Source organism: Rhinopithecus roxellana, chromosome 13 (assembly GCF_007565055.1).
Source record: "Rhinopithecus roxellana isolate Shanxi Qingling chromosome 13, ASM756505v1, whole genome shotgun sequence".
In the NCBI taxonomy this organism is placed as follows: domain Eukaryota; kingdom Metazoa; phylum Chordata; class Mammalia; order Primates; family Cercopithecidae; genus Rhinopithecus; species Rhinopithecus roxellana.
In genome coordinates, this window is record NC_044561.1 from 33,284,001 (window position 1) to 33,303,541 (window position 19,541).

The following is a 19,541-nucleotide window of genomic DNA, read 5'->3' on the forward strand; positions in this document are numbered from 1 at the left end:
GACTAATGAAAAAATAAATTTCAATGATCACAGCAAATAGGATGAGCCGTCACTCATTTCACACATCTGAGCTACCAGATTTCTATTTGTGTAGTTCACATAATCAGGAAAAAAAATGTTATTAATACAGAAAATATGAATCAGCAAGAGAATCTGGTGAGGCACATTTTCTCACACACTGAGTAAGCCAGTGAATTCACCTGGTGCTTCCGATCCCACTTTCAGACCTGACCAGCCCATTCTCAAGAGCTGTGTCAGGGATTTTAGCTTTTCCTCTTGCAACTTTATTGTTTTAAGACCTGCTCCTCACCTTTAAGCAAACATTTCCACATCCTGCCTCATGTAGACACGCCTTTAGAGATAATAACTGGAAATCACAGCTAATTTGTGTCATCAGTCTTGGTGTTTGAGATATCAACTTATAAAATTGTAGAATACAATAACCAAAAAATGTTAAATATAATTATCATTGGTAGTTACATGCAAATTTTTAAACAGAATATAAATTTTCTTTAAAATATAATAAAATAGGAATTATTTAGATTAATTGTTCTTAAATGGGTTTTAAAATAATTGTATTATATACTTGGTGAATTAGACTACAAAATTATTAAATTATAAAGGCATCTTATCAAATGACATTTCAGCCAAGGAAGGCAGAAAATAAATGTTTACTGAAAATGTGTCAGGACATAGTGAGAGCTTCCAAGCTAAATTATTCATTAAGAATAAGTTTAATTTACACTATTTTCAAGTTCAAATAAAGTACTTGTTAGCTACTAATGGACAGAAGATTGATTTGAGCTCAGAAGGCTGTGGGCCCAAAATACATACATCTTCCTCTATACCCTATTGCTTTTTTACTTTTGAAGATTAGTTTTAACACAATGCAGCAGCTGTAGCTATTTTTAAAAGTGGACGATTTCTGAAAATCAATTTGATATGAATTTGATGTTAAGATGTGTCTAATATGCTGAAGGAATATTCCTCTTCTGGAACCCTCTAAAAACACTGTGTTGTGTAATATTTGAAAAAGAAAACCAGGGTTCCCATTTGACTCTATTATTAATTTACTGTGCTATCTTGGGAATACAACTTATTCACTAAAGACCACTTCTGTGTATTACTAAAGAAGCAAAATTAATGAACTTAGTTTTACAATTCAATTTTTATTATATATAACTGTAGTATTATTATGCTCATATTTTGGTTTAAGCATTAGAGTAAGAGAGAAAATGTATTTACATTTCTGTAACACAAATTTTCTTACACAGAAAACCTATATCTAAACTGAGACTCTTCTTCAGTAAGCAAGAAAAATAAAGGTTTGCATATAAGGGCATGAGTGTGATAATTATCCTAGCTAATTAGCAACACTAAGTTGGGTAGATGGCGAGTTCTGATGAAAGTTGATCAAAGCATAGGTCTTAACAGATTGGAAACTTATAAATTTAATTGATAAACTTTCCTTTTCAAACATAAAATGATTTTATTTTTTTTAAATATGACAATCCACTTGATCACTATATGGGAAAACCTCTCGTACTCACATACATTATCGCCTTGATATCTTTGTGGATTCATCTCAAATGTATGTGAGGAGGTATCTTCCATTTCTTGATCCTAGCGGTCCCTGTTAATCTTGTTCACCTGTTACCCGAGTTTTGCACAATAAAGGGCATATGTTGATTGCCTTTTCCCGCTCAAGTTGATATTTTCCTGGCTCTTCAAATGCTGAGTAATTTTGATTTGTGTCCTAGACAATAGATATTTGAATGGCATCAGATTGCTCGTTAGAAAATGTCAAGACCAGAAGGAAATGTAACAATATTTTCCCAGCTTTATTGAGCTATAATTGACAATAAAAATTGTTTACATTTAAGATATATATAATGTTTTGATGTCCATACACATTGTGAAATGAGGACCACAATCAACTTAATCAACATATCTATCACTATACATGGTTACCTACTTTCTAGGGGGGAGCAATATTTTTAACTCCTAAAATGAAAGATTGTCAACCCAGACTTCATGTAGTGAAACTATCCTTAAAACATGAAAGTTAAATAATGAAATTAAGAAAATTAATTGCCAGCAGATCTCTACTAAGAGAATCATTAAAGGACTTTGTTGTTGTTGTTGTTGTTGAGATGGTGTTTTGCTCTTGTTGCCCAGGTTGGAGTGCAATGGCGCAATCTCGGCCCACTGCAACCTCCACCTCCCAGATTCAAACGATTCTCCCGCCTCAGCCTCCTGAGTAGCTGGGATTACAGGCGCGTGCCAACACACCCAGCTAATTTTTTTGTATTTGTAGTAGAAACAGTTTCACCATGTTGACCAGGCTGCTGTCCAACTCCTGACCTCAGGTGGTCCACCCACTTCGGCCTCCCAAAGTGCTAGGATTACAGGCATGAGCCACCGCACCCAGCCTTAAAGGACCTTCTTTGGACACAATACCAGACGGAAACTTGAAACATTAGTAATGAAAGTACAGCAACAGAAATTGTACTATTGGGTAAATGTTATAGACTATCATTTTCCTCTTAAGTGTTTAAAACATGTTTGAGAGTGGAAACGAAATTATAACATTGTTGATAGTATTTTAATTCTACATAGTTGTAATACATAAGACAACTCAACATAAAGGAGAATAAAGAGACCCAAAGTCTGGTAAGCTTTCTGAATTCCACATGCAGTGGTGAAATACTGATTTTACCTGGGCATTACAAATATAAGTATGTATGCATATTTGTTATAGTAGGAGTTAGACATGAGCAGGGCAAGAGAAGCACTCTCCCTCCCCGCCGTGTTCCCACCAGGAATGTCAGGGAACCATTAGATGATGGTCAGGTGGTATTTACACCGGTTCTCTCAAATAATCATTGGTTGTAGCTGGCGCCAGAGAAAGGCAGTCTCCCAATAGATAGAAAAATCCTGAAAGGTGATTAGCAGCTTCCCAATACAATGTCGGAGTTGGGTGAGTAGGCTCAAGTATGCACATTAAGAGGCAAAATGGCAGAGTTTAACTGGTATATGACTTTCTAGGGATATTTGACTGGTCAGTGAGGAATGCCTCAAGTGAGCATGCATACAACTCCAGTAAACACACTTCCTATGCTCCCCTCCCAAGGGCTAGCAGGCCACTGCACATGCAGACAGCCCACCCCAAGGGAAGAATCAGGGGAGAAGTGAGGCAAGATCCCGGAAGCATGCCAAAATATAAAACCCCAAGTCAAAAGGTCAGACTGCGCCTGTGATCTTTCAAGTCTCCTGCTTTACTTCCTTTCATTCCTGCTCTAAAACCTTTTTTTTTTTTTTTTTTTTTTTTTTTTTTTTTTTTTTTTTTTTGAGATGGAGTCTCGCTCTGCCGCTCAGGCTGGAGTGCTGTGGCGCGATCTCGGCTCACTCCAAGCTCCGCCTCCCGGGTTCACGGCGTTCTCCTGCCTCAGCCTCCCTAAAGCTTTTTAATAAACTTTCACGCCTGCTCTAAAACTTGGCTAGGGCTCTCTTTCTGCCTTATGTCCCTCAGTCCAATTCTTTCTTCTGAGGAGGCAAGAATTGAGGTCGCTGCAGACCTACGTATATTTGCTGCCTGTAACATACTGTAATTCCTGGAACAAATGTTAAAAATAACCACAAAAAGACAAAGGACATTATTAAAAACACAGTTAAGGCTGGCACAGTGGCTCACGCCTGTAATCCCAGCACTTTGGGAGGCCAGTACGGGTGGATCACATGACGTCAGTTTTTTGAGACCAGCCTGGCCAACATGGTGAAACTCCCTCGCTACTAAAAATACAAAGATTAGACGGGCGTAGTGGTGAGCGTCTGTAATTCCTGCTACTCGGGAGGCTGAGGCAGGAGAATGGCTTGAACTCGGGAGGCAGAGGTTGCAATGAGCTGAGATCACACCACTTCACTCCATCCTGAGTGACAGAGCGAGACTCCATCTATAAATAAATAAATACACAAATAAATGAATACACCATAAATTAAAATTGAATGAAAAAGAAAGTTTAAATGATACAAAAGAGGACACAGTAAGGGAAAAACTTGAATAAATAACAGAGGGAACAAATATAAAATAAATAATAAAATGGCAGTTTTAAATCCAAACATTTTAATACTTATATTAAATATAAATGGTTAAACATATCAAATGAAAGGCAGATTGTCAGACGGAGAAAGGTATATCATGTTCATGAAAATAATAGTCAAAATAAAGCTGGATTAGCTATGTATATTGGACAAAGTGGACTTCAAACAAAGAAAATTGGCTTATCTCTGTATTAGAATATCACATCATCACACTAAAAATGATCACCATGAAATTACTGATTACTATCCAACCCAAACCATGAAATCAAACTGAGAAATGTGTTTTGACAAGGGAAATAATACATTTTGGACTATGTAAATATCCTCACAAGCATAATAGTATTTTTATTAACATCTCCAAATAGATTTTTTCATAAGAAAACAAAAAATATACAAAAAATATTTTTTATGATTAAACCAAATCAAGATTATGTTTTTTATACTTTTCTGAAACTTGTATTTATCAGTCAATAATATATTATGGAAATGCCTATAATTCAACTGCTGTAGTTTTAATTTATGCTTTTTCAATGGCTTCATGCTCGGAATGCACTGAAATTTATTCAGTATTCCTGTTATAAATGAGTGAGCATTCATTTTTATTTTATTTATTATTTTGCCACAATGAACAATGCTAAAATAAATATCCTCCAACATTTATCTTTTCATACAATCACTTTACTCCTATAATATATTCTGAGGACTAGAATTTTGAGTATATAAATTTAATCAAAACATTATGGCCTGTGTTTTTAAAATTTGTTAGTTTTTTTTAAACTATCTATTATAGCATCTAGGTTTTTAAATTCTTCTATTAAGGGATAAGCTCATGGGGCTTTCTGACTTTTTTCCTCAATAGTCCTCAAATGGTCAAACCCATAATTATCATTAATTTACCTTTTAAAAATATTTTACTTTATTTTTAATGGTCACATAATAATTGTACACATGTTTATGGTACAGAGTGATATTTCTATACATGTATACAATGTATAATGATCAAATCAGGGTAATTAGCCTATTAATCACCTCAAATATTTAGCATTTCTTTGTGCTGGAAACATTCAAAATTTCTTTCCACACAAATATTAGAAGGGGCAAATATTAAAAAGTAAGACTAACTCAAAGGCACAGGCAACAAAAATAAAAATAGACAAAGGGAATTCCATCAAACTAAAAACATCTGGACAGAAAGGAAATAGTCAATAGAGCATAGAGACAATGCAGAGAATAGGAGAAAATATTTGTAAGCCATACATCTGATGAGGGGTTAATATCCAAACTATAAGGAACTCAAATGCCTCAATGGTGAGAATTCAAATAGCCCAATTAGAAAAGTGGCAAGAGACCTGAATAGACACTTCTCAAAAGAAGATATACAGATGACCAACAAGTATATGAAAAAAATGGCAGTTTCAAATCCTCAGAGAAATGCACATTAAAACCACAAAGAGATATCACCTTATAGCTGTTGGAATGCTATTATCAAAAACAGGAAACATTAGCGTTGGTGAGAAAGTAGAGGAATGAGAACCCTTGTACATTGTTTTGGAGAATGCCATTACGAAAAACAGTATGGAGATTTCTCAAAAGATTAAAAATAGAACTACTATATGATCTGGTAATCCCACTAATGGGTATACGGTGTATCCAAAGGAAATTAAATCAGCATATTGAAGAGATAGCTACATTCCCACCTTTATTGCAGCACTATTCACAAAGCCAAGGTGTGGAATCAACCTGTGTTTATCAACAGATAAATGCATAAAGAAAATGTGGTACATATACATAGTGGAATATTATTCAACCTTTAAAAAAGAGGAAATCCTGCTGTGTGTGACAACATAGATGAACCTGCAAGACACTATGTCAAGTGAAATAAGCCAAGCACAGAAAGACAAATACCACAATACCTCACTTACATGTGGAATTCAAAATAGGTGAACTCAGAAGCAGGGTGAAAACTTATAATTAAGTGTTCAATGAAAATACATGAGAACCTATTACATAGTACTTGGGTTCCTCATCCAGATGCTTCTTACTCCAATTTAAAGGGCGAGAGGGTGCGGGTAATTGCTGAGTCCAGAGTGGGACTTTGGGAAGAGGATTGCTGTGCTGGGACTTTCACTATCCTTTCCCACAAAGGCTTGGGGTGCGGACATTGCTTCCCCATCCCAAGCCTAGTAGAGGGTTTCGAATAGGCACACTCAGAAAGCTCGACATGTATTCCCTCCAGTGGGAAACAGATGGTTGACTCATGCCAGAGGAAGAAAATGTATTCTTGGCAGCAGAGTAGGGAGCTGCAGCTGACAAGGAACTGCACTTCCAGCTGCTGACAGGCAGGTCAAAATGCATGCATCCCAGTGACTGGACGTGACACCTAAAGAAGGAACATTATCCTGGAGGTCATCCAAAATGATCCCTACCCAGAAGGGCAGTATCCTATAGTCCCAAGATTACAATAGTAAGTGGCTCTTGGTGGAGAAAGCTAAAGCAGATCGACAGTGGCAAGGCAACAGAGAGTCATCACTTACATTATGGAAGCTATAGTCTAAGGAAACCAACTAGTTGCATTTAAAGAACTCACAAAATACCTTGCAAGAGAAGCCACAGCTTTAAATACCTGCTAGATACAGGACATATGAAGGCTGCATGCAGTTGTGCCAGGCAAGGAGGAATGCTCTCTGCCTCCTTTTGCATCTTCTCTCCCTTCATACCATCCTTAGGGATTAGAAGTAGCATCTATCAGCAGGGTTAGGACTGAGTGACAAGACTAGTGAAGCCCCTCCAATTAATTTTTCTGACAGCCACAGCCCTCCTGAGGCTGATCCTAGCCGACAGAGAAATAGAAAGGCAAATTCTCTAAAATAGAGATTCAAATAATATATCTTCACCTATCCTTCTTTTTGTCGTCATTTACTCTCTTACCTTCTAAGATTGACTTTCTTTGTGCTGTTTCTTTATAGTTATATCCTTTTTTTTTTTAAGATGGAGTCTTGCTCTGTCACCCAGTCTGGAGTGCAGTGGTGCGATCTCAGCTCACTGCAACCTCTGCCTGCCAGGTTCAAGCAATTTTCCTGCCTCCGCCTCCAGAGTAGCTGGGACTACAGGCACGTGCCACCACGCCCAGCTAATTTTTTGTATTTTTAGTAGAGATGGGGTTTCAGTGTGTTAGCCAGGATGGTCTTGATCTCCTCACCTCATGATCCACCTGCCTCGGCCTCCCAAAGTGCTGGGATCACAGGCAGGAGCCACCACGGCCGGCATAGTTAACATCTTTTCTTTTTTTAGGTTTTTTCTTAATTTTTTTACTTTTTTCTGACTGCCATTGCTTTTTTTTTCTTAAAGGTGAGTTTGCTCTCGGGGGAGAAATTTGGCCTGGTAGGAGACACTTGCCAATGTGTGGAGATGTTATGATTATCATAACTAAGGAGGTGATGCTACGGGCAACTAGGGGAAAGGGTCATGAATGCTGGCAAATGTCTTAGAAGACGCTCCCTCCTGACACTCTTACCTTATATATCTATGACTGGACACTTCAATTTGCTGAAAAGATGAGACTGTGTTTGCCACTTAAAGTGCTCGTGTATTTTATACCATCTAAAAGTGACCAGAAATTCTAGCATCCTCCCCACACTTTTATCTAGTGGTAGAGAAAAAAATTATCCTCTATACAACTTTAAAGAGACAATAAAAGACAAAAATAAACTCTCCATTAGCTCTAATGAGTCCTACTTGATTAACATACAGATTACAAACACACATTTACTTTCCTTCACCATGATGTAAGAAGTCAATGATTTAAAAAAAAATATTGATGAAACTGTCAAATGTTAGCTAGAGGTAGATAGATAAATAGATAAAATATAGATATATTTAATATACATATATATAAATACACACACACATATACAAACAGATATTGGTAAGGGGAGTGTCTAAACACTCAAGTCAGTACTTATGCAATGCACAGAGACTGTTTGTATATTTCCAATAGGAAGGGCTCTGTTCCTTGGATTAATATATATATGCCCAACCCTCTTAATAACTACATTTTTTAGAGTCTTGTCTCACTTTATTAGTTACATGAAACATATTTTTGGAATTTATCAAAACCTCCAAACACTTAATAATTCCCTGGCTTTTTTTCCCCAGTTTTTCCGTTATCACTCATTCTCTTCCTGGCAACCCAGCCTGGATCTAATCATCAATCATTTTACCTACATTCTAACCTGGGATCTCTTTCTTTCCATCTAATTCCAGAACCACACCTGCCCTGTTAAACCCTCAAACTCTGATCAGTCTCACCATTTGTTTTCTATGTATTGATTCCCTTGAGGTTGAACATTGCTGGAGAATATTTCATCAGCTTGCTGATTGGCACCACTTCAGCTTATTATTCAACCTCAGCTGCTCCTCAATATTCCTTGGCAAGTTATTTTTGCAAAAGCTAAATCATATCCTTTATCAAACTCCTAAAAATCTACTAGCATCTAACCACCCTCTCACATTTCATAGCTGTTCTGCTCTTACTTTTTTGGGGAAAAATTGAGTCCTTCAGTTATACATTTACTCTCCCCAAACCCATTTCTTCACCCATCCTTCTTTTTGTCTTTCTTCACTCTATTACCTTCTAAGATTGACTTTATTGGTGTTATTTCTCTATAGTTATATCATTTTTTAGTGTTTTGCTGTTGCTGTTGTTGTTGTTTGTTTTTCCTAACTGCCATTGCTCTGTTTCCTTAAGGCTCAGTTTGCTGTAGGGGGAGAAATGTGGCCCTGTAGGAGACACTTGCCAGTCTCTAGGGATGTTACGATGATCACAATCAAAGAGGTGATGTTACCGACATCCAGGCGAAAGGGCCATGAAGGCTGGCGAATGTCTTAGAAGGCACTCCTTAATGACTCTCTTACCTTGTCATTAATTCATTAAAACTATCATCTAAGTTTTGTTGGATTTAATTACCAATACATAATACACCTTAATGAAATATTTTTATAGAAAGGTAAAATAATTGTAAACATTAAAAAAAGAAGACACACATATTCATCAGGCAAAAACATGAACAGAAATACTTATCTTGTGGCACTCTAATAACATTTTAAATTACAAAAAGAGTCTTTGAGAAATAGAGATTTTCCTTCTTTATACAGTTGTTTCCCACTCTGCTTTCCTGATCACCCTTCCCAATTTGCAGAATTATTTATTTGGCACCGTTGAACATAATCAGTTGAGAAAAACAAGAGCATGGTTTCTATCTCAAGTTTGAGTTTTCCAGGCTCTGCTCTTGCCACATCCCTTCTCGTTTGAGTTAATCACAAGGGTGGGGAACACATACAATTCCTGACTTCAACAATTACTCCTTCTGCCTCACACCCATGGGAGAAGTCTTTACAGATAAAGTAATGATCTGCAGCACACGTTAAATGTGCCTCTCTGACCAACCTTGGGAGAAGAAAACGACAGGAAACAGTAACACTTGGGAGCACTTGTTCATTATAATGCTTTAATAAGTTGATATGCATTGGATTCTGTATAATATATAAAAAAAGAGAAAGATTATTATGGTTTAGATTTTATATTAAACCCTAAGAAGGAAATAAGGAAAAGGGATCTTCTTGAACCAAAAATGTTATTTATTGTTGTCGTTGCTGTTCAAGAAAATCCTCTCAAATAGTTAATGCACCATGGTGTTTTTGAGAAAGATTAGGAAATTTTTTAAGTTATTGTTTTGTAAAAGCATAGGTTATGAAATCCATTCAGTTTGGCAACATTTTGAGTGTGTTATTCTCTCTCATAGACTCCGAGTGTTGTCTTGAAAATGCCTTTTCTAAGCATCTAAAATTGTAACAGCAGGAAAGCTTTAGCCAGCCTCTAAGCTTGAGCAGATTTCCAAAATCAATTTGTGATCTCTCCTTCTAAAGAACTGAACCTAGATTGCTAAATTCCAGCAAAAAGTCTACTTCTCCTTTTTTAATGCTTTTCTACGTTGTCTTTCCCTTCAGAAACTGTTCTTCCGATAGAGGGTATTCACAAAACCATTTTTATTTATTTTGGCATTTTGTATTGATGTTGGTTGATTTTCCAAATATATGGTACAGCAATTTTTGCTTTAGGTTCCCATGAAAGTTTCCTGTGATTGAACAACGGGTAAATAAAAGCAAAATTGTGAGTTATTTTGCATACAGGTTAGACAAAACAAACATTTCGTCAATAAATTGTTCTCTCGATTTTCATTTAACTCCTTGACTAAAATAAAAGATATCTGAATGTTTAGGTTTCCTTCATAAACATAGCTTGTGTTCATGTCATTAAAATACTCTCATCAGGCTTTGGTTAGAAATTTACATTCACAGTAGCAGTTGTTTAAAGACAAGAAGTAGAGGTGATATATTGAAGGCCATATATTGAATGCCGCAAAGGGCATGACAAGATCAAATGACTTGGATTAACAAAATACGTATGTCAAATGCTAAATCATTTATCCAGGTTGTTGATTATTGAGAGGCTGATGATGCTACTATTCAGTGTACAGCCAAAATTCCTTGCCTTTTTATCTTCATTCCATTCTCCACCACCACCCTCTACACTTCCCCGTTGCCTTTTCACTCTTGCTGCTTTGGAGTAAAATGGGGTATCTTGGAATAAAGTTGCTTGCCGATAACTGTATCATTAAATTTTAAACAATTTATGTTCTACTTGTAGATCTACAATCTCTGTAGATAATTTATGTGTAAATTAGTAGATGGATTTTGTAGATTATCTGTCATGCTAGGAAAATTTAAATTGTACTGAAAGCATGAAAAAGTAATCTTATTTGACAAGTAGTTCTATCATCTACATAAGGAATGCAAACCTTAAGTATCCTCTGCATAGAACATTAATTGAATAGTAAATACATTCACAAAACATATAAATCTGAATGATTTGACTGTTCCCCTAAGAGCGCTAAGACAACTTCTTGCCCATAGTGCATTCCACACTGTTTAATTGACTGTTTGTTAGAAAACCCCATTGCAAAACGATATTCAATAAAGTCATGCAACCCTCTTCAAATGTTTTTACTCCCTGCATCTAATACCTGCACCTAAGTTTCTTATGTTAACGGACCAATTTAGCCTTAAATATGTATACAAGTAAATTCCTGGCCTGATGCAGTGGCTCAGGCCTGTAATCCCAACACTTTGGGAGGGCAAGGTGAGCAGATTGCTTGATCTCAGGAGTTCAAGACCAGCCTGGGCAACATGGTGAAATCTTGTCTCTATAAAAAAGTACAAAAATTAGCTGGGTGTAGTGGTGTGCACCTGTAGTCCCAGCTACTTGGGAAGCTGAGGTGAGAGGACTCCTTGAGCTTAGGAGGCAGAGGCTGCAGTGAGCCGAGATCACACCACTGCACTCCAGCCTGGGTGACAGAGACTCTGTCTCAAAATAAATAAATTTCTTCATAGTTTTATCAATTATGACATGGTTTTCAGATGAATCAAGTGTCTCCTCCTTGGGGAAGTTACACAGTTTTCTCTGACATTGTCCCCAGTCTAAGGTAAGAGTCTCTCATATGGCCTGCCAACTATACAGGAAGCTTTTGGATGAAAGGGTATGTATCAGTAAAGTTTCAGTGAGGGGACAAGAATCAGTAGGAACTATATGTTAAAGGATTTATTGCAGTGAGTGGGCTTATATGATCATGGAGGCTGATTAGGCAAGTCCAAAGTCCATAACGCAGACCTTCAAGAAAGGATGTTAAAACTCTAGAGCATGAACTAAAGCTTCATTCCACAGGCAGAAATTATTATTATTCAGGGAAACCTCAGTTCTGGTACTGAGCCTTTTAACCGACTGAATCACACCCACCCAGATAACCTAGGATAATCTCCTTTACTTAAAGTCGACTGACGATAGACCTTAGTCACATCTACAAAATGTCTTCGTAGCAATACCTGGATTGGTGTTTGATTAAATATTGCTACTAGAGCCCAGTCAAGTTGACATAAAATTGATCATCATAGGGTCTCTTTTTCCAGCTTTTTATAATAAAAAATGTCAAAAATATAAAAGAGTGGAAGGAAACTTAGAAAAAACACCCACATGCTCCCTACCTAGAATTGAAATGTATTAACACTTTAGCAAATTTGCTCTGTGTGTCTATGTGGGCACATTGGCATGTACTTTTGAAAACCTTTGAAAATATATTGCACACAAATATCACCCTACGTCTCTAAAAACTTTAACATCCATGGCCTAAAAATAGTACATTCTTTTTCATAACCACAGTTACATTGTATCTCCTACCAAAAATTAAATAATCTTAGAAAACTCATCAAAAATTGGTTTATATTCAAAATTGTTCCAAAACAAGAAAAGCAAAAGTGAAGAAATGAAGGAAGGAAAAAATAGAGAAAGCAATAAATAAAGAGAAAATCCTGAAGTTTCCTTCTAAGCTTTAAGGTCAGATATGGGATGCACGTTTTAAAAACATCCCTTATCTTATCGTCTCGGGTATCTAAGTTCAGTGTTGGGCAAGCTGGGTGTGGAGTACATCCAACAAAGAAACAGGATGATGCCTCCAAACCATCTCACATCTCAGAATTTTATAAACTGCAGATTGTTAATATATTACATCTAAATCCAAGATGTGCACTGTAATATTTGATTCTTTGGATATTCTACATTTATTTATCTGCAATCCATTTGCTAGGCATCAGTTTTTAGTGCCTTATCATATACTAAGCAGTGCAGATAATGAGTGAAATAAGATTATATTTTACTTGGTTTAATTATTTTTATATCAGTGCTACAAATTCATTCTTACATCATCTACTTCAAGAGCAGAATTACTGTAGAAAACAGAGTTGTTTTTTAACTATTTGGATTAAGTGAGATTTTAAAAATATCATTCCTGTATTAATGCCAATTTGAAAGGGTGAGAATATTTGGATTATTTTTATCGATAATATGAATATGTTGCATATAACACTGAAAGTCAGTTGTACTCGATTTATAATTATATTAATCCTTCGTTCAAAAACAAATCACTGAATGACTAGTGAGTTGCTTAATAGATTTCAAAATTGTTGTAACACATGGTCCTTGTGATGAAGAAGAGTAGGCAAAATATTCGGTAAAGAGAAATGGAAAGATTGGATAAATAAAAACATGTACAATTTGGTGACTAAAAAGCACATTTTTGTATCTGCTGGACTGTTTCAGTGCCTTTCTTCACTTAACGTTAATTCTCATAAACCCTCACCGACTTCCAAGCCATGAGTTAGGAATTACTTGGTTAACAATCCATCTGGATTTCCCAGAATTTTAAGAAGAAGTAACACTTAGGCATTCCTTGAAAGATAACAACTTTATACGTGACAAAATTCATTTTCCCCTTCATTCATTTAATTCCACAAAATGTTTACCCGCTTATCCATTATATGAATCCAGTTTCAAATAGGATTTGAGGAAGGACTACTTCAAAGAATGTTTTCTGAGACATTTTAAAATGGCAATTGATGATATGAGTATTTGCTTAGCTAGAGCAGTTCTTGAGCTGTGGAGAACACCCTGTTCCTTGGAAGTAGTTTCACTATATAGCAAATGCTTCAGAAAATAGCAAAAAAAATAAACACTCAGAAAATTACTAACCTTGTATGACTTCAAGTCAACCTTGAAATTTTGCGGTGGGAGAGATACAAAGAAACAGAATTTTGTTTGCCTCCCTCAAAATTTGAAAAGTATATTGCGTTTGTTAAAAATTAACATTGAGGCAAAAGAGACCTTCCATGAGTTTCTGTCTGGTCTTTGCACAATAAATTATGACCTGAAACATAGCCATTAGCAGCATTGGCGTAGTGGAGAGACTTTTCCAAAGACTATAAATGCCGAGCCACAATGTCCCCCCTACAAAATCACACTGTCTCACAGCCTGTATGGAGCTGAATTTAGAGTTCTTTTTCATCAGAAAGTGGGGAAAGCTTAAGAACTAGCTGTGTGGGTAAGAAAAGGTGAGAAAAGGCGTCCTTGATAGGGCAGAGCTATAAAACAATCACTTCAACTTAAAACACAGTATATATTACTTTAGTATTAAGTATGCTCCTTACAGGGCTTATATGGGTCCCAAAGTTTCTGAATTCAGGTCCCAGGCTAATGTTAATGCAGATGCAATTACGTTGATAATTTTTGACTTCTACTTCCTCACTCTTTTGCTATATTATATGCCTCTTGGTCTTCAAAGAGAACTGTAATTGAATCCGTTTAACCCAAATATGTCCCATGTGCAACTCAAAAGGCTTCTTAGTTTTGAAATTAGCAAAGTATTACAAGGATTTTGTACAGAGCTACATTTCTCATTTAAAGACGTTTTCTAGGTCTAACCTAATCCATTGACTGATGGTTTTCACATACTAATTAACAAGAATAATTTCAGTCATTTGCATTATGTGACCTCTCAAGCCCCTTTGGTCAAAAGCTTAGTTACCTCTTTTTCATTTTATCATTATTATTATTTTTAATAGAAACAGAGTCTCACTGTGTTGCCCAGACTGGTCTTGAACACCTGGGCTCAGTCGATCCTCCCACATTGCCTCCCCAAAGTGCTGGAATTACAGGCATGAGCCACCACAACTGTCCCTTAGTTACTTCTTTTTTGTTTTTATTTTTTTGTGAAATGTTTGTGCCGTGTGCATGTGGTGGTATTGTTATTGTTGTGGTTCTGGGTGTGTGTGAAACTGTTCTTTTTTAAACAATAGAACCTTCTAAACCTGCAATAAACAGTTTCAATTACTCTACACAGTGGAAGCATTTGAAATATATTTGCGAAATTATTTATCCTAGTAACTATAATCATCCTAATGGTCTTCACATAAAGGTTATTTCATTTTATCAAACAATTATTTCTTGTTGGATCATAAGAGAAAGAATATTTTTACGTATTTTGAAGCAGTATTTGGTTTTTGGTATTTTCTCTATCAGGAAAAATGTAGTCAGTGAATTATGTCATGAGTAAAAGAATGTTTGGTACCAAGCACCATCTTATTATAAATACCACTATTTTTCATTCTGCCTTGCCATTCATGGCCAAGAAGAAATTCCTTCGCCAGGAAAAATAGATAAATACAGGTGAAAACTGAAGGATAAGAACAAGGCATCTAATACAAGATATTAAAAAGTTAATAATTTGGATTTTATACACATGGAGTATGAAATAACTTTACTATAAGTTGTTAGGATTACAGCCATTAATAAAAGTTGAAAAAATTAGAGCAGTAGTAATTTTATCTCTAAAAGCATTCCAGTAGGAACTCTAAATTCTGAGGGGCTCAGTGTCCCAGTGTCTCTTCTCTGTCTGTACTCTCTTTCTCTGGCTAGTCTCATTTATCTCATGTCTCATGTCTTAAATGCAATCCACCAATGAGACCCTTATTAATAACAACCTCTTGCCTGAACTTCAGAAATGTACATCACCTACTTATGTGGCACTTTGACTTAATTCTAATAAGCATATCAACTTGACCTTGTCACCTACTCAGCCATTTCCCCCTGTCTTGATAAATGTTATCATCATCTGCCCAGTTATTTATCCAAATGCTTAGATGTCATTAATCCTCATTCCTTTTTTCTCTTCATTCTCACTTTTAATCTGTAGGCAAATCTGCAGGCACTTTTACTACAATATATATGCTAACAGTTCACTACTCCCCACTATCATTACTGTAGCACAAGTCTGGGTCTCTGTTTTGTTTATGCATAGATCCTTACTGGACTTCCTGCTCCAAAATCCAAATAGCATGATTTTCCAAAAATTCAAAATTGATAATGATGTCTTCTTGCTTAGAACCTTCAATAGCTTTCTATTTCACTTATAATACACACTTCTTATGATGACTAGCCTCTAAAGGATCTGGCCCCTACCTGCCTCTCTGATTACACATTATATCACTTTTACTTTGCTCACTGCAGCCACATTGACCTTTTTCCAGGTTATTGAGTGTATCAGGTCGGTTTTGCAGTGGTTGATTTCTCTTGTCATCTCCACATGGATAATTCCATGATAAAATTAAAATATCAGTTTAAATTTAAGTCCCTCCTATAGCCAGCTTTATTTACATAGTTTGGAGGTGTCCAATGATTACTTTTTGGTTAAATTACCCTCTTTCATTTTTATCATAATATGTACCACTACTTAAAAGTATCTTATTTATGCATTTCTTTCTTTCTTTTCTGTCTCCCCTTGTATGGAATAACACATTGTCCTTTTTTGGGCCAATATAATTGTGATAGAATCTTACCAATTCAAGAATGTCAGGTATGGAGGGTATTTTGAAAGTCCACACCTCTACTTTCTTCATCTATAAAAGATGAAGAAATTCCCTTTAACTATCTCACTGGGTTGTTGTGTGTAACAAAACAGATAAGAAAGATAAAAATAGTGTTGAATAACAAAACTTCTATACAATGAAAAATATTATTATTCTCATTAGGTATGGACCTGGGTAACATCACAGATAATGGGAAGACTTTTCCTATTAGAATATTTTATGATAAACTCAGAACTGTAGAACTCTGTGTCCATCATCACTTAATAATTTATCTAAACTATTACATATATTGCTTTTTGAAACTTTTTTTACCCCTATAGCCAGTTGACCTCAAGTCAATGCTTAGAATCACCACTCAAATGGTAACGCTTAAAGATGTTGAAATGACTCAACATATTCTATGAGGCATGATCTCACTGAAAGATAAGGCAGTCAAGAGCTTGTTTTCCTGTGCTTTCTCTCTCAAATATGTCTTCACAATCAACCTCACACTGATAAGAAATACCCAGCTCCAACAAAGAGCACATGGAGACAGCTACTGTCCTTAAACATCATCTTCCTCTACATAAATGAGTAAAAACCTCACAAACACAAATAATACTGAAGCTGTCATGTCAGCAATAGGACTTTTGCAGACTGATTTCTACAACGAAATCTAGGCAATTAACCTGTCAACTATTTTTCAGATCTCTCTTATTCTAACATAGATTGAGTAATTTCAGACAGTTGGAATTGGTTCTTAACATTGACCTCCATAAGCTGAAATTCCAAGAATGTGAAACAGCTGCCATTTACAGAGATAAGCCTATAAAGTTTTATAAAGCTATAAAGCTGAGAGATTTCAACGTCAAAAAAATTGGACTGCTATTAGCAACAATTTAAAAGTTCTGAGCTTTATTAAGTAAACTGAAGAATAAGACATAAATAGAGAATACAAACATAATAATCACCATACTTAGCCTAGCCTTGTGGCCATCAATGATCTTGGATATATTCTACATAATGATATCTGTGTATAAGGAAAAAGTAGTAATATATATATTCCTGCCACACATATTATTTCGTAAGCACATTAGATATATTCTTTGTTTAGATTATCTTATCTCCCATACTTAGAAGTCAAGTGCCAAACTTTTCCTTGCTCTATTCTTCATATTTGTTTCCAAAATTACACTAAGATTACTTAGAATTTTTGACTTCCTGCAATGCATTTTTTAAATCCGCCACACAAATCACTTTAAAATAAAGATAATAATGAAAGAAAGTTGGCGCCACAACTGAGCCCTCAGTATGTGACAAGTATAAATCAGTGGGGACAGTAGTCAGAGCAGCTTTATAAGCACAAATCACGTGCTGACCTTGCATTCCCTCAATTCTATTTCTGCTACTTCCAGTTCCTATTTGAAAGAATTCAAAATCCTGCAGTTGCGCCAGTGTTTATTTTGGTGGTTGGCAATCAAGTAAAATACATTTAACAAGGAAAACGAAAAGTGAGTCTTGTATTATTGGCTCAACTATTCAATCTTGCAAAGATGTATTATATTTTTCTTTGAACAGCCTTGAATGTTTTGGTTTGGTTTTGAAAAAGGGAGAAAAAAAATAGGAAGCCCCAAATATTAGTAAGGAGTTTTATTTCAAAATCCTAAAATTTAGAGATTGAACAAGCTATGAAATGTATAGGAAGAAAAAATAATAATTAGTTGAAATCTTAGTTCTATACATAGTGGATTAATTATAAAAGTTTCTCCAATTACTTCCTTTGTGGTACACATACCCTTTGAATGTGAGTTTTCATAATGCAACCTCTCACACCTGCAAGTGTGTGGTGGAGTCTTGACCCAGTTCTCAAAAATGTACTGGCCTTGTGACTTGCTCTGTCCTATAGAATGCAGCAGATGTGATGCTAGCCCAATTTCAAGTTAAGACCTGAAGAGGTCTCATCTAATTCTGCCCATTCTTTTAAAACCTTACTAGTGCCAATGCCATGTGCAAAAGTTCATACTAGCATGACAGAGAATGAGAAACCTAGTAGCAGGCAACCTTATTGTCCTCAGCCAAGCAAAGCCACCTTGCTTCCCCTAATGCTGGAGAAAGCACATATTCATTGACTGCTCAATTTAGAAGTACAAAAGGACATATCTGAAGGGTCATCGCAAGGTTCAGAATTCCTCATGGGCTGACCAAGGCTTCTGCTGCAGGAGCATCACACACAGTTCAACTCTGACTAATCCTACTCCTTCCACTTCCTTCCAGGTGTTGTTCTTGAGAGCACTCCCTTATATACACCAAGTAAATGCAAATCTCTATTTTTGCATATGATTTCTAGCACACAGGAAGACAAACTTAGATGCCAAGAGTAGACTTAAAAAAGAGACTATAAAGAGAAATTCGCATCTGTATAATTGGCCAGATGGCTGATAGGTGGAGCACAGATAGCTCCCAGTAGGAAGTACTAGTGCAATTGTTAAACTTTCATTGATGGAAGGAAGTGCATGAATGAGTGCAGCATGATTTCAAAGTTCACAGAAGGTAATAACTATAAGGCTCATAAAATGGATTGATTTTTGCTGGACACTCAATATTTTAGAAAATGAAAACAAAAGCTGAATGTGATTAATTCATTCATTTATAACTAAGTGTGAGAGTCATAAGGCATTTTAACAGCACATAAAGAGATCCTCATTTCCTAGAGTCATAAGGCAGAAATAGTTGAGGATAAAGCCCACAATTTCATTATAAGAATAGCAGAGCTAAAAGGAAGGCTGTATCCAGGTGCAGTGGTGTGGGCCTGTCATTTCAGCTACTCAGAAGGCTGAGGCACAAGAATTGCTTGAACCTGGGAGGTGGAGGTTGAAGTGAATGGATAACATGCCATTGTACTCCAGCCTGGGTGATGGAGTGAGACTCTTTCTCAAATATAAAATAAAATACAAATAAAAGAAAGGTTGAATTCTCAAAATCAGCAAGTCTGTGAAGTCATGTCAGTGTCCTTATTCAAGAGGAGGAAGACTTTACAAGTTGATATGGGGATAGAAGGGCCAATGCCTTGAAAATTGTGAGTCCCCAGATTTTTCCGAACACTCTGGGCCTGCAGAAATGCTACACTCTTCCCACATGAAGGCCAGCTAATG